The sequence below is a fragment of the Gobius niger genome (assembly GCF_951799975.1).
Source record: "Gobius niger genome assembly, chromosome: 16".
NCBI lineage: Eukaryota > Metazoa > Chordata > Actinopteri > Gobiiformes > Gobiidae > Gobius > Gobius niger.
Window position 1 is genome coordinate 2,648,575 of NC_136867.1, and position 15,456 is coordinate 2,664,030.

Here is a 15,456-nt window from a genome sequence, read left to right on the forward strand (position 1 = left end):
ATGACGGGGGTCTTGGTCCCTTGTATCCTTTGTCTTGTTTAGTTTTGCCGTAGACCTGTTTTGGCCTGATTAATAATAATAATAATAATAATAATAATAATAATAATAATAATAATAATAATAATAATAATAATAATAATAATAATAATAATAATAATAATACATCAAACTTGTATAGCGCTTTTTTGGACATTCAAATACACTTTTTCATGGGAAATAAAAACAAAACAACAAAGGGGGTTTATGGAAAAGCTAGTTTGAACAGGTGGGTTTTTAGTACTGATTTGGAGTTTCTAATTACATGTGGTTTAGTCCTTGGCTTGATATAAAAGTGACAGTCCTACTAAATAACAGCATATGCTATTCAAATGACACAATTTAGTGCAATTTACAATTGGATAAAGTTGAGAAGAATAAGTTTGAGTTATTGATTGTGCGGCTCTCTGACTCAATTCAGGTTTCTGATGTGGCTCCTTGTGAAAATGTATTCCCCACCCCTGGTTGAACACAGTGTGTGAACAATGGGCTGACTTCTGTTTTCCTTTTTTATAAAATATTGCATTAAAGCTTTCTGGTACAAAAAGGCTTGAGGTTATAATTGTCTACTTCCAGGAACTAGATCAAAGTCTAGAATCAGACAGTGTCATGGAAGCACAGCAGGTGACGCAGTGTATGGGCATGTAAATGGCACAGTTCATGTACTGTCTCCCACATTAACACCAAACATTGAAGGAAGGTGTCTCATTAAAAAAAAACTCGACAAGAAGAGAACCTACTCCACACTGACAGTAAATCTACAAAGCTATGAGCGTTCACTGAGACCTTTACCCAGGCCAGGACAATAAAGCCACTCCATGACCACATGTTTCATATTTGCCCACAGTAAATACCAGAGCTCTGTTCATTGGTGACTGATTAAATTATCAAGCGAGCGTTTGCCAACTTCCTTGTGTGTGTGACACTTAATAACCCAACATGCACAAAGATTAACACATAGCCAACAAAGCAGTGACACAAAGGCAAAGTGTGAAATCAAAATAATATATTGGACATTTGACCATTCTGATGCAGAGGAGGAGAGTGCTCACTCAGATTGCTCCAGTGTTTGTAGGATATAGGGGAAAGTGGGGAAGATGTTGTAGAGTTAATAAAAGAGACACCGGTCACTGACTGTGATGTCATAATGATGGCAGACTTCAGCTGCATTCAGACCAAACACGGCTGATTCCTGTGTATTGTCAATGTAAATGCGCTGACGATCAGCTGCTGTGATCTGAAGTGCCTTTCCTGAGTTCCGCCTGAGGTGAACACGTACGAGCGTCAAAATAGAAGCAACAGCGCGCTCCGTGCAGTTCGGTGTGTAGGCAGCATTAGTATCATGCCAAAATGTTGAAAGCCTAAGAAATGTCTTGTGTGACCCAACCCTCCCTGCTCTCCCCTAAACTTAATGATGCTCCAATACCATTTATTCTGATCTGCCGGCCTCAGGTAACTACTGATACCAGTCTGAGACCACGGGATGTGAATGAAAACAGTGGCAAAGCCTGTTAAAATTATCAAAAAAAGTGTGTGTTTTCATTTTTCTGTGATTGAGTTTTCAGACCTTGCACCTGTCATCACCATTTCAATATTATGTTTATCTAAAAAGGGCTGCTGGTGTCAGTGTTACGCACTTCTAGTTGGTCGCTTGAACAAGTTTGCAATCAGTCGGTTTATTTAATTCTTATCTGTTGTATCCTTATTATTGTTTTTGATCTGTTTTATTTATTGTTTTGTATTTATTCATGTAGTAGTGGAGCTACTTTGTATTGCATTGGTTTTATTGCTTGATCTCATCAGCAGCACTTTGTTTTGTTTTTTAAATGTGCAAATGTACAATCGCGGTTTGAACGAACCAATCAAACACAAAGCGTTCACGTCCTCCACCATGATTGTTTGTCGTCCACATGTGCAGTGGAGTAAATGTTCTGGTGAAAGTGCTCAGAGCAGCTTCTGTGGCTTTAAGGACAAGTCCAGCTCATTTAAAATAGAACAAAGGGCACTGGTAAAAGATCGTTGTGTTGTGGCCGCCATCTTCACTGTTTTGGTTGCGGCCCGGAGGAGCACTGGTTGATGGGAAATCCTGGCGCGGAAGATGATGCACCGTTAACTCCCGCCTCCCGTGCTATGATTGGTTCGTCTTGGTTTTGCTGGAGTCAGTGACTGTATCCCCATGTATGTCTTTACATGGAGGATCAGTCTGGCTCGTGCCAGGCTGAGCACAAGCAGCCCTAGGCCTGTGGTTAAGGAACATACCCCCATTATCCACATGGTGGGTCTAATGTTTCTCTTCTATTGAACTGGCATTTTAATAAGAAATATTACATTGGATTGTCTTCATTGATGAGCGCGGTTGTGTCCACTCCGCCATGTTTTCTTCCTCCCTTCCTCCCCGTTTGAAATCGTCAGGGCAGCTCTCACATCAAATTCCTCCCACCGATTATTTTTCTTCTGATCACCAAATATACATGTTTCCATGGAGGAATGTGTGGACGCCATGGAAACGGCCCCTCCTCCCTGCTCCTTCCACAGTAAATGTTATTTCTTCTGTAGCCTGACCTTTTATTTGTCACGCCTGGCCCGCCCTCGCTCTCGCTCACAGCTCCACTGCTGACATGTTTGGAGTTTCCACAGGCCTCCCACCTGGACATTCTGAAAACTGTTTTCAGCCTGAGAACTTTCTTCATGAATTTCATCAGCAGTAGGTTGGGACATTTGTTGTTTATTGATTGATCCACTCAAAGACTAATGTGGACTGGGCTACGATATAAGAACAATTGCAATATCCAATAACAACTTGAATATAGCGAATACGATATTATTGTGAGTAAGAGGTTAAATCAGCAAATGCTTTATTTGTCACAATGAAATTGTGTTCAGGTGTTAGTCCTGAGCCACTGTGGGCCGACCTGACCAGCATGTTTTTGTAAGTAGGGGAAACCGTAACACTGACGGGCTGCCTTCAGTGTTGTTCTGATCCTCTGAAACGGTGCCCCGCCTTCTGGGTTTGACCTTGTTTCAGAGCCTGGTGTCCTCCACTGGTCATTGGACAGTCCAGACAAGCCCCAGTTTTGAGTAACCCGATGATCCAAGATCAGGCCATTCAGTTTCAGTCCAGTTTAAAATAAACAACTGCGACATCCTCAATGAAACACACTTCTTTGATTACACCAAAGTTCAGCCATTCATGAACAAAAACAAAAGTTGTATCAGTCGTTTTTGCCGCAACCTTTCAAACACAGCTGTGTGATTGATTGGAAGCATCTTTGTCCAATGAGATGCGTTATCGTCCTCTTGGTCCAGCCAACGGGCCCTGGGGACACAAGACCCTATAAACCCATGCTTCTTATTGGCTGGAGGGTTGCTGCATTTGCCTAATGTTATGGAGGAACCAAAGCAGAGAGCTCTAATTACATAGAGTTGTGCTCAACAGTTCCAGGCAGAATTTTTTTTGTGTGACTATTTTTGAAAGAATGTTAAAGATAACACAAAACGTTTTTTTTTTCACTCATAGTCAGTGGTTGTGTGTAGCCATTTATGATGAAACAACTGAGTTTGCTCATTATAAATCAAAATGAAAGATCAATGACAGATTGGAGTCTTTTGTGGAAGTTATGGATGAATGACAAAAAGCCTCCAGTTCATGTAAATTCTTGGGCTCTCTTGCATGAGCTGCACGTTTGAGCTCTGCCCACAGTGGTTCAATGATATTGAGATTTTTCTCAATGTAGTGTCAATGCGACACGTTGAAAAATACAAATCAGGGCGAAAACAAGTTCATTTGTAAAACTATTGAACTGTGGCACATTTTTTTCGAATTCTGTTTTCATGTTGTCCCTGAATGAAAAAGACCCAGAGTTGTTTGGTCTGTTTTTCCTTCATTTTGCATATTCAGTGTCCTTTCCTAGACCTGAAGGCACTCATCCCCAATGCTGATGTCATGAGGTGGTGCTACTGTGTGTCCCAGTCCAGGCAGCTTCACTTCGTGGAAATGAAAAATTCTGTTTTTTGAACTGAATTAGTGTCACCAGTTTTCATCATTATTTCTCTAATTTTATCAATGGAAAACTCACAGCGAGAAGCAGCGAGCAACATTTAAAAAAGACTGGCACAGCAATGTTAAAGTCAAGCCCTGAAAACACATTGATTTGAAGTACAAATGACCCATAGGGGCAGTACGTCTGTGGTCAGAGAGGGAGAGAGAGCACACAGCTGCCCGTGTGAGGGGAGTCAGGGTCGGGTCCAAAGTTCCAACGTGTGGGTCCGGACAGGTTGGCACGTGGGTCCGGATCGAGGTCCGCCATTTAGAGATCTCTGGTTTAGACCAACCACACACTGAACTAACGCTACAGGAGGAAATGATCAAATCACCATTTGTTTTCTAACAACACCAGCTTCTTGCGTGCCTGAAATGTGTTTCTTTTCCACAAGTTTACATAAAATGGTTACTGCGGTACTGCATGTAGGCTACACAGCTTAAAGGTGTCCCAGTAAACAGTTTTTAGAGAAGTCCTTATCCTCACCTTGAGTTTGGAATGTTCCGGGCTCACAGGCCTGTTATTGAGCTGGGGCTCCTTTCCCACTGTCCAACATGGTCAAATACCAGGCATTTTTGCTGCTAGCCTTCGACTTTCTCCATCTGCCTTCAGGCCTATTATCCAGACTGCACACTTTTACATGCTGTTGTCCGCAGTATGTTGGACTTGATGTGATATTTTGTAACTGTTGTAGTATCCTATGACAATGTCCATTCTTTGTGTTCAACAAAACTCTTCCAGCTGAAACATAAAGCGCACTCGCGCTTTGGTCAAAGACAAAATCAGAAGTAAATATTGCTACTTTAGACTCTAAAAAACAAAATTCCAGTGGTCAAAGAAGTGTTTGGTTTCTTGTAGTAGTTTGTTATGTCTGTTGTGTTTCAGTCAGTGCACATTGTTGTGGTCACTCTCTATTGGAAACTACACAGACATTTAGAACATTAGTGACTGACAAGGGAGTTGGTCTAACAGCCGGTGCCGAGTAGGGTCGATGTGGGCTCTTTTGAAGGAGTTTTTAACTGTACTTTATAGTGTATGGTAACGTATGGAAAACAAATAAGGAGGTAATTCAGGCCTAATATCTGAATATCATCCTCTGCTGGCAGAGATTAGCCCATGTAGCTATTTGATCTGTGAATACATGGGTGTAACTTTCATAGCTTTTTCAAGCCATACGATGATGAGCAAATGTTTAGTCCTGCTGCTCGCCTGTCTGTTGTAGTGTATGCGGCACATGTGAAGATCTTTCACAAGAACTTCACAAAAAGCGGACGATCTGCATCACAACACTCTTCACAATTTCGAGTTACAACTGCACCACAGTCCATTTATGGAGCTTATTGTATTGAGTGGACATACTCAATGCTTGTAGTTTAATTTGATCAGAAGCGGCTTGTTCCTTCATGACTGAGCGCCGTTATATACAAAAATATGTCAAATTAATATGTTTAAGGAAAGAAGCTTGTAGATGTTATGCTCTTCTTTTTTTTTCTTGTTTGTGGGGAGGGGGTGTAAGTGTCCCCACCAATTCTGACTCCAAACTCACCCTTGTGTAAATACACAGAGGAGCACCACCGTATAACAATGAATGAAGCAAGTATCAGCAAAGTAAAGAGTGTTTAGAAGACATTATAATATGTTGACTACGCCCTGCACTTAAAATGGTGCGGATAGAAGCCGCTGTAAAGTCTGTTCTCCGCTCCCTCTCTCTGTCTTCAGTGAAAAAGCCTGTGAGTACTTGTTTTATCAGCGCTGCCAGCCCTCTGCTGCGGCACCGCGGACAACGCCAGGACTTTCCTCCACCAATGACCTTAAAAGGAAACAATAGGCTCTCATGGGCTCGCCCCATAACAGTCACTCCAGGAAGTGTGCTGAGAGGAGCTGTGTATGTTTGTGTCTGCGTGCCTTCCCTGCCATGTGCCCCAGGGCAGCTGTGGCTACAGATTGCCACTATAGGCCTATATTGTAATGTTTAATGCAGCAAGTTCTATCAGTATGTGAATAGCGCCTAGTATTGATCGTAACAAGTGTGATCAGTATTTCTATAGCGGTCCTGCTTCACTGGGCCGTCTGTGCAGCTTTGATACAGACTACTCCTATTGGTCAGTCTTGTTGAGCTCTGAGTACGTGACAGATCACAGGGAAGTGGCTGCACAATATTGGAAAAAAACCCGATATGGGACACAAGTGTGATACAGTACTATTGTGATATTTCTCTAAATCGACTCGAAGTCCGCAAACTTTACTTTTGTAACTTTGGACATATGTCCAGGGTCCAGACATGTGCAGTCATTGCTATTACAAATGTAAAACATGACAGTTTGTCTATTTACACAGCAGAGCTGATCAATGAATCAATCATTTTGCCATTTTATTTCAGTGTAATTAAACAATATTAAGTATATAAACAGGATGGAAAGGCTTTGGGGTCCAGCCTCTGGAGGTATGGATCTGGACACAGGTCTGCCAGTTGGGGACCCCGGTCTAAATCCTAAATTCAATTGTGTGTGTTTTATTTGATGAAACAAATCTGAGTAATGTGTTTATAAAATCAAGACTACAAAAACACCAAATAAGCACCAACACCAGACTAAAATGGCTCCATGCATTTTTTTTGTTTTAGGCTGAGTTTGCAAAAAAAAAGCCAGATAAAGACTTTGGGCCCTTGCGATACAGATATTGCTTCACCTAATATTGTGATCCGATATTTTGTGCCTCCTTAAATCTGAGATTCCTGACTCAAAAAACAGATCTTGTTGCATTGCCTTCACCTCATTTGTTATTGAGCGATGGAAGATAGAAGCTGAATCTAATGAGTGTCATTTATTTTGGGGGTGCTCCCCCCGCTTTACTTTGCCACCACTCAAAGCTGTACACAGGCTTCAAACGTGCATATAATTAATTTGCTTGCTCACACTTTGAACAGAACAAATCAGGTACACCAGACTTGCAAAAGTCACGTCTTGAAGAAAACATAAAGGAGAAATGTTTAAAAGCTGCTCTGTTTTTTTTATTTTTATTGTCAGTAGGTGTCAGTAAAACCCTGCATGTATGAGTTTGCTAAACTGCACCGTTCATGTACCGGTAAGGCTGTGTTTTTGGTGTTCAGAACATAATACCTCCATTTAGAACTAAGTTTACAGTGCAGATGTTTTATTTCCCACCTCACCTCCTGGTGTATGTAACCACAAAGACGGCTCCCTGTAGATATTGGATTATTCATTTCATGAGGATTTCATCAGTTGACGGTCATGATGCTAAACTCTGTGTAAGCGCACTAGCTGTTGGGGCTTCAACTGCTTCACACATTTGAACAGGCAGACCGCTGATGCTAGAAGAGAAATATGTGCTATGTTTTGACACACAACAACAGACATGGTGTATTTTTATGTCACAGATGTAGAGGTATAGTGCCAAATGAAGTTTACTCTACCACAAGAAAAGGATTTGATTACCACATCGAATGTCGTCACTTTTCCCAGTGTTGACGCTGTATAAATGTAGTCCCTTGGACCTGAAATAGCCACTGCGGTGCTTTGCTAGAGGGCCGTTTGTCCGGGGCGTTATGGCTGCTGTGTATTTTGGCCCTGAGCTTGGGAGTATCTGTGGTGCTTCTACAAACTCAAACTGTGTAACTCCTCAGAGCCGATATCCAGCTCCCAGACGAACATGGAGCCTGCCCGTGCCCGGCCTGAGTTTGCTGGTGATGGGAGCCAGAGAAGGTTATCAGGTGACAGTCTGACACTGTGGAGTTGTGTCTGGGTTTGCAAAAGGCAGGGCTGCAGTACTTAAAGGCAGCACATTAGAGACAGGTTGGACTCGTTCTCTGTGAAATTTAAGAGCTCAAAATGATTTTCCAAGTGACAACGTGAGACGTAATAATAACTTCACCGTGCCACGCCGGAGCGCAAACAAGACTCAGGAATGTGGCAACTGCGAATGGAAATATTCATTACTCACGGATGGGTCTCATTATGTCTAAAAGCTGCTGACCATGTACTTTAGAGCTGTGTTAAAGCCGTTGACTCAAAAATGTTGTCAGGATTTTAAAGTCTTATTTTTGCTGACTAAAATTATATTAAAAAGGATTAAAAATAGTTAATGAGACTTATACTATGCTTAAATTGTAAATGTATTGGTGTCTACCAAAAAAAGAGTAAATGTAATGATCAGAAGGGACTGAAACATGTGAACTTAAGTGAGACAGTTTGATAGTGCATCATATCATTTTAATTCAGTGCCCAAAGCACAGGGGTCTCATTCATAAAGCAAAATGAGCGCCACACTTTGCATAGCCGCTCCTCTGTGCGAAAGCTCAAATTTATAGAAAACAAACTGAACATGAAGCATGGCACACCTCCTTCACAAACTATTTAGCTGCCATACGAGGTAAAGACTTTTCAGAAATACTGCTAAGGGAGGAAGATAGGAGAAGCGAAGTCATGTGTGGGCACTTTTGAAATTGTTTATTTCAACTTTATTTTCTTCATAAATGACAAAGATTACAATGACAATGTGAGCAACTAATCACAATATTTGTGCAAGACTGTCCGACAAAGTGTTGCTGTCCTCATTGGTAGACGTGCACAGACCATTCACAACACACACCCCCCCTTCACTGATTGGTCTACCCCGCCTCCTGTTTGCTTGTGTATGGGTGGCAGCTGACATTGCTGCAATACCACCCCCCAGCGGTGGCCAGGAGTGACTCCAAAAGAAACTTTGTAAAACGGATTCCAATGGAGACTTTACACCTCCCTAGCACTGCTTAAAAGCCTGGCTCCAAAAAGTTTTGCTGTGACCCATGTGACAACACTGGGCTGGGTATCACGTACGCTGGTGCTTGTGCTGTGGAATTAAGTTTAAGCCAGAGGTTTTTATTGACAGGCCCTGGAGCTCTGTGGAGACTTGTTGCTGCTCAGCCCGCCTCATGGGAGCGGAGTTTCCCACCTTTTTGTTCTTTTAAGGTTAAAGGTACACTGTGTACATGCTCCTAATGACCAGCTCAACACAGACAATGCTGTTATTGCAGTGTGTAATAAAAGAATGGATTTTGGATCCTTCGGCCTGGGTCTCTATAGCCTGTCCATCCATGGGAATGGATCTCTCCTTCTGTGGTTTTCCCCAAGGTTTCTCTTTTCTCTTGCCGGGTTTTTGAGTTTTTCCTTGCCGTGCTGGAGAGTCTAAGGACGGGGGACGCCAACGCCGCTCGTCGCTACCTCCTATTGGACATTATATTTGCCATTATATTTACCTGAACTTTTAATTGTCATATTTATTGCTCTGTTTTATTGCCTTGATGATGTTTGGTGCAGCCCTGTGAGGCGACTTCTGTTGTGATATTGGGCTATACAAAACCATTAAACTTGAAACTTGAAACTTGATTTGGATGAGAAACTAACCTGTTCAAATCTTAATTTCTACTGCCTTTCGTCACATCTCCATGGAGACGAGCTGGAGAGGTACCCACTTCCAGTAAAGTTTACAGTCATATCTTAGGAGGGTTGAGCCTTATGAGGTATTTTTCAATTACGAAAATATCTGTCATAAAATAAATGCCATTTTGATTTTTCCAGGCAAAACGGAAATACCAAAAAGAGGAAAAGAGGAGCCAAAAAGCTTTGTGACAGCGCAGCCTGTGGTTGTATGAAATTCCTTGCAGAGCCCAGGCATTCTGATCACAGGAATTACAGTGGGGGAAAAACGTATTTGACAGGGTCACAAAATATATTTTTATATATTTTTGCCCCCCTGTACATGCTTCAATATGAACACAAAAGACACAGACCAATAAAGAAGTCACTGGATTACTAACATGTTTGGATGAGGGTTTTATCATGACATGAGGCTGGACAGACAGGTACTGCACACTCCAAGTGCATGAAATGACCGAGCTCCATTTACACGCGCCTTGCACTTACCCACGCCCCACAAACCCCCCCCTTTCTCCCTCAAACCCCTCCCCCCCAGAACAAGACGGACAAATGCAGACGAACATGTGGTCAGCCACTGGTCAGCTGCTGGAACCCAGACCCACATTATTGGATTGCTCCCATAAGACTGGAGCAGCTGTGATCATACTCAGTGGATCGATGCCTTGGGCCGGTGTAGAGCGCTGTAGGACTTTTCATGACTCAGCAGCGTTTGTGTGTTGATGTTTGGGCAGGGTGGAGATGGGGAAGGGGGAATAATGTGTTTAGCAGGAGCAGGATGGGGAGGCTGCAGAGGGAGCAGGGAGGCTGCAGAGGAGGATCAAAGACTGGACTCTGTGTCTGTCACTAGTGGCTTACGGGGCAGCGTAGGCGATAAAGGAGATCTATCAGTTCACACAGATTGTTAGTGTCTGCAGTCACAGTGGTTATAATTCAGGTGAGCGCCTCAAAAAGCCGTGAAAGTGGGACTCGTGGTGTGATTTGGTTGGACATGGACTTGAGAAATGAAAACTTATTTAAGATAATGACTCCGATAGAACCGTTTGTTTACCAGGGTAAGTTACAAGGTTGTAATGGAAGTGAATTTGTAGAATCATGACTTAAATGGAACTTGAGTTTATTTTTAAGCTCCCATGCATTTTTGTTTAAAGGAGCAACAGATGTGTCTCAGTCAGAGGGAAGACCCTAGGGTTAAGGTGAACTTCATTGTCCTCTACATTTGACCCATCCTGTGATGCCGCTGGGGTGACCCGTCAGGAGCAGTGAGGCTTCTTGTTATATGGAGATTGCGTCACCTGATTTTGCCTTAATGGCCATTATTTGTCGATATGGTGCAGCCCAAACATTAAATATGTGGGACTTGAGGATAAAGGTTCAAAGGGCTGTGCAGTACAGCTGGTCACTCTAGTTGTGATGACCATAGCTGTGGGGACAAGTGTTTTTTTGCTGGACAGTGACATCACTTGGAAACTGTTGTTGTAGATTACTGAGGTGATTTTTACAAACTTTACCTTGTTTTAGGGTTCAAAATTCAATAAATAAGGCTACAAACTGTATATTGAAAAATCTTCTATAACATGACCTTGTCAAGTACAAGACTTTTGGTCGCCACAATAGGAGAAAAATGCACTTGAGAAAATGGCCCTCGAATTGTCCATTTCTGATATATATCTATTGAGAAACAGTAATATATTAGGCCTGAGCTAGTGAGCTCTGATTTTGGGTGGAGTCAGTGAGAAAAAATGTTTAAAGATGGCTCTATGGCGTCCACCCAAATGCCCCGAGGTCATCTCGGGGCCCATATCTCTCACGTAATATGACAGAAAGTGTTGTCCATGGTGTGTTTAGCTCCCAGCTGAATGAATGAGCGTACAGGTGGGTTTTCCTTTACACGTTTCCTTTTATTTCCAAAATCACCACCGTAAGAGCTATATAAAAATATCAGTGAATTAATCATACCGTAGCACAAAGAATTGACCGTACAATAAAAATATACCTTATTTCCCCAATCAGCTAGGGCCAAGACCACCTCCACACCGGAAAACAAAACTTCAAAATAAACTGTCCGATACAGTGTGTATAAGGTGGCTTTGTTTATGTCATTGGGGAACTAACAATAAGAATCAAATAAAGATTTCCAAAAGACTCCAAAAGTTTGAAGTTGAAGATTATTTTTGTGAATGTCTCTACTAATCGGAGATGTGTTTTAGGGCTCAACAAACTGAATCATTTGCATCTAATGACATGTGTCACAAGAAGCCAATATGTTTACATTTTGGAATTCCAATACCACTCTCTCTCTGATCAAGCACAGAAACCATGGCATGAGCCTAACGTTCCTCCTATAGAGTCATTTCACTGTGATCTATGTTTATAATATTGACAATGATCGGTACTGTTAAATGAACTGTTAAATCTACCATTTGGCTAATTTAAAAAACGTCTTGCTCCTCATTGAACATCTGGTGTTGGAATGAGTGAGACACATACTGTATGTTAAGTCATGCCTTATGTCACAGAATATGTCCAAAAAATTAGGCTTATCTTTGAAAATATCCTTCAAAATACTTCCATCATGTGCTCAGATTTTTCATCATCAGCTTCCTCGGAAGCATTAAGTTAGAAGACTAACCGTCACTGCGTTGTTGTTTTTTTGGCATGGTGTACTTGGTCGAGATGACTCAATAATGATGAATTGATATAACATTTCCTGCAGGGCCATGGCCTAAAGTGAGAAAACACTGAAGGGCAAAAGTCAGTTTGAGCTGGCAGATCGAGGCAGATTTTGGATTGAGTTGCTCAGGTGGGTGGGTTGAGTGGAATGGTAAACTGCTGTGTCCTTGGGCAAGACACCTGACTCACCCTGCCTTTTTGTTGGTGTGACTACGATTTGTGGTGGCCAATGGGCTTGGGAAGCTTAAGAAACTTTTAAATGTCAATATTAGCATCATATTTGTAAGTGAGGTCTGAAATGAGCTGGAATGATATTAGTTCTGCTATTGTCTCCGTGAGTTGTTCAGTTTGGTGGCGTTTGTTTCCCCACTGTTTATTTCCGCTCCAGTTTACAGGAATGTTTCCTTCCCATGGAACAACCCTCTCCCTCCCATACCCCCCTTCCTCTTCCTCTCCCTATCCCAACCTCTGCTCCTGCAAATTCAGCCCAGACCCCTTTTCAGAAGTCCATAGCTGAGATATATGGCATGCTGCTGTAATGGAATATCTGTCGCTCTCCTTAGCACGTTTCTGGACACTGGGTTTCTCCGAGCATTCGGCTGACCTGCCGCTCTTCCCCCGTCTGCTGTTACGTCCCGTGATGATGATGATAATGATGATGATGATGACGGTGTTGGCTGTTTGATTGTGGCCAGCGGTGGTCCTAGACATTATTGCCAGGGGTGACCAAGGGGTGTCAAGGTTTTATCAAGGGAGTCCCATGCAGTAAATGAGCATACAGTGTTGAAAGTATTCATACACCTTGAACTTTTGCACATTTTGTCATGTTTACAACCATAAACATAAAAACATGTTTTACTGAACGTTCACACACAAGTAACAGACAACTGTGAAGTGAAAGCAAAATGAAACAACAATAAATAGAAAACCGAAAAGTGGGGCGTGCATAAGTATTCATACAGCATGAATGAATAATTTGTGGAACCCCCTTTTGCTGCAATAACAGCACAAGTCTTGGGGTCTGACTCTACAAGATTTGCACATGTAGAGACTGACATTTTAGTCCATTCCTCTTTACAAAACAACTCAAGCTCTGTCAGATTAGAAGGAGAGCTTTACAATAGGATTTAGGTCAGGACTTTGACTGGGCCATTCTAACACATTAATATGTTTGTCTTTAAACCATTCCATTGTAGATTTATCTTTGTGCTTCGAGTCATTGTCCTGCTGAAGGTGAATCTCCGCCCCAGCCTCAGTTCTCTTGCTGACTCCAGCAGGTTTTCCTCCAAAATGTCCCTGTATTTGGCTCCATCCATCTTCACAACTCTTCTTACAATCTCCCCAGTCCCCACTGAGGAAAAGCACCCTCCTTGAACTGCCATCTTAACGTGATGAAGGGGTTTGAGCCCGAATGATCCTGGAGCTCTGTTGTCGGGGGCTTCGCGCCCCTGGTAGGGTCTCAAATGGCAAACAGGTCCTAAGTGACGGGTCAGACAAAGAGTGGTTCAGAAGCCCCTTAGACCAACAGGCCTGGTTAGAACAATGAGGCCGTCCTCCTGTGGACCCACCACCTGCAGGGGGAGCCATAAGGGGCTGGTGCAATTTCACGACCCAGAAATGGAAGAGGTGGAAGAATATTTACAAAAAAAACATTTCAGTTTAAGATGTAAGTGTAAATGATATATAGCCACTGAGGAACCAATGTGGAAGCACCATAGACTGTATATTGAAATAGACAGCTTCTCCTCACTCCTCCCCGTTTACCATAAATCTTGGCTGATTTACAGACTCCTCCTCCCCAGCTCTGACGAAGCATGTTCCTAAAAAGGACATAAGGGCGGGATCTTCACTGTAGACTCGGCCCTTGGATGACGTGTAGCTCGCGCAGCTCCAATGCTAACAGTCCGACCCTCATTAAGTACGAGATTTCAAAAATTCTTCTTACGAAAACCAGCCTGGTCTCCTTAATTGTAACTAACCCAGCGTTATCTCAGGAGGAATATCTAGCTCTAGATAATTCCAAAAAAAAGGCTTTAAAGTTGTTTTTAATGTGTCTAAAGTCCAATGCTTTTCAATGGGAGCCTAGCGGCGATATGGAGGTACTTCAGCAATGGCAGAGCAATGGCGGCCCCCAGTGTCGTTGTCAAAAAGCAGGGTAGCCAGCGGCCATTGGGAAGCACACAAAGGGAAAGCATTCAGGAACAGTAAGACGTGCGGAAATGCAAGTTTTTCCGCACAAATGCGTTGAAAATCATGACAAATGTATATTTTAGCAGAGTGGCCCTAGTGCTGGCCAGGGCTGAATAGGCCTGTTGTAGTGTGAGCCAAAGCCGGCCTGCTCATGCGTACGGATGGGGCAGAATGTGGAGCTTGATGGGTGTCGATGAACAAATTTGGACAGTATTTGAATCACACAGGACACTTGTGTTAACCCCATGCTCTCTCCCTCTCTCTGCACAGGATGGAGGTGGGGTCAGGACGGACATCATAACTGGAGAATGTAAGTGACTAGTAAAGTTCCTTTGGTTTCCTAACAAACAACATTGTTAATCTTAAAACACTTTTTTAAAGGTTTGAACATTCTAAAATAAAAATAAAACACAATTCTTATAAATGCCGAGGGCTCAACAGAAAAAAAATCATGGTGAGCGATGCAAGGTCTGTTCAAGTTGAATTCTGCTTCGGAGCACCTTCCTCTCCCACTCTTCCTTCTTCCTCTGCCCATGCCTCCTCCTCTTAGCTGTTTCCTGCTGGCTCCGTGGCGGGCCCCTCTCTTCCTTCCTCTGTTCTTCGGAGTGGCCCATACTGTGTGGATAGAACAGTGGGTGTGGTGTGGGAATCGGTCAATATGTGTCCAAGGCGTCTTCTGTAGGTTTACATAGATTTATTATGCACTTTATTCCAATTTTTCAAGATAGATCTTTGGTGTGACAAAACAGACAAACAATGAAACGCTTCAGTTTTGGTATAATTTGGGCTCTACTAGGCTTGGCATTAATTAATTACTGCTGTAAATAATATTAGTGACTTAAATAATTTCTAATGCTGGTGTTGCAGCTTTCCTTGACAAAAACTCTCCTTCGAGTTTACCAAAAGTGTCTGTGGCTGTAGTGTGCCGTCTTGTTTGCACTCCGCCTCCCTCTGAAAGTCGTGGATCACTGATCTATTAACGATGGGGATACATGAGCCGGCACACTCAATACATTCCTTTAATATGGTGGAATTGGGGGTATCTGCATGATGTATTTGTGGGCTCCCGTTTTACGCACAGAGAC

At 42.6% G+C, this 15,456-nt stretch overlaps 1 protein-coding gene across 4 annotated transcripts in view; it reads left to right on the top strand.

Annotated features, from left to right (window-relative positions):
• luzp1 (leucine zipper protein 1) overlaps positions 1–15,456 on the top strand; it is a 76,302-nt gene that overhangs the window by 19,000 nt on the left and 41,846 nt on the right. Inside the window, exon 2 of one of the 4 annotated variants that reach the window (XM_079573185.1) lies at positions 14,642–14,692. The exons of 1 other annotated variant lie outside the window; for it this stretch is intronic. The gene's annotated coding sequence lies outside the window, so the exon portion shown is untranslated. Of the gene's footprint in view, positions 1–14,641; positions 14,693–14,851; positions 15,050–15,456 lie in introns of those variants that run through there. 2 more of the 4 variants (XM_079573186.1, XM_079573187.1) reach the window with 2 other exon arrangements.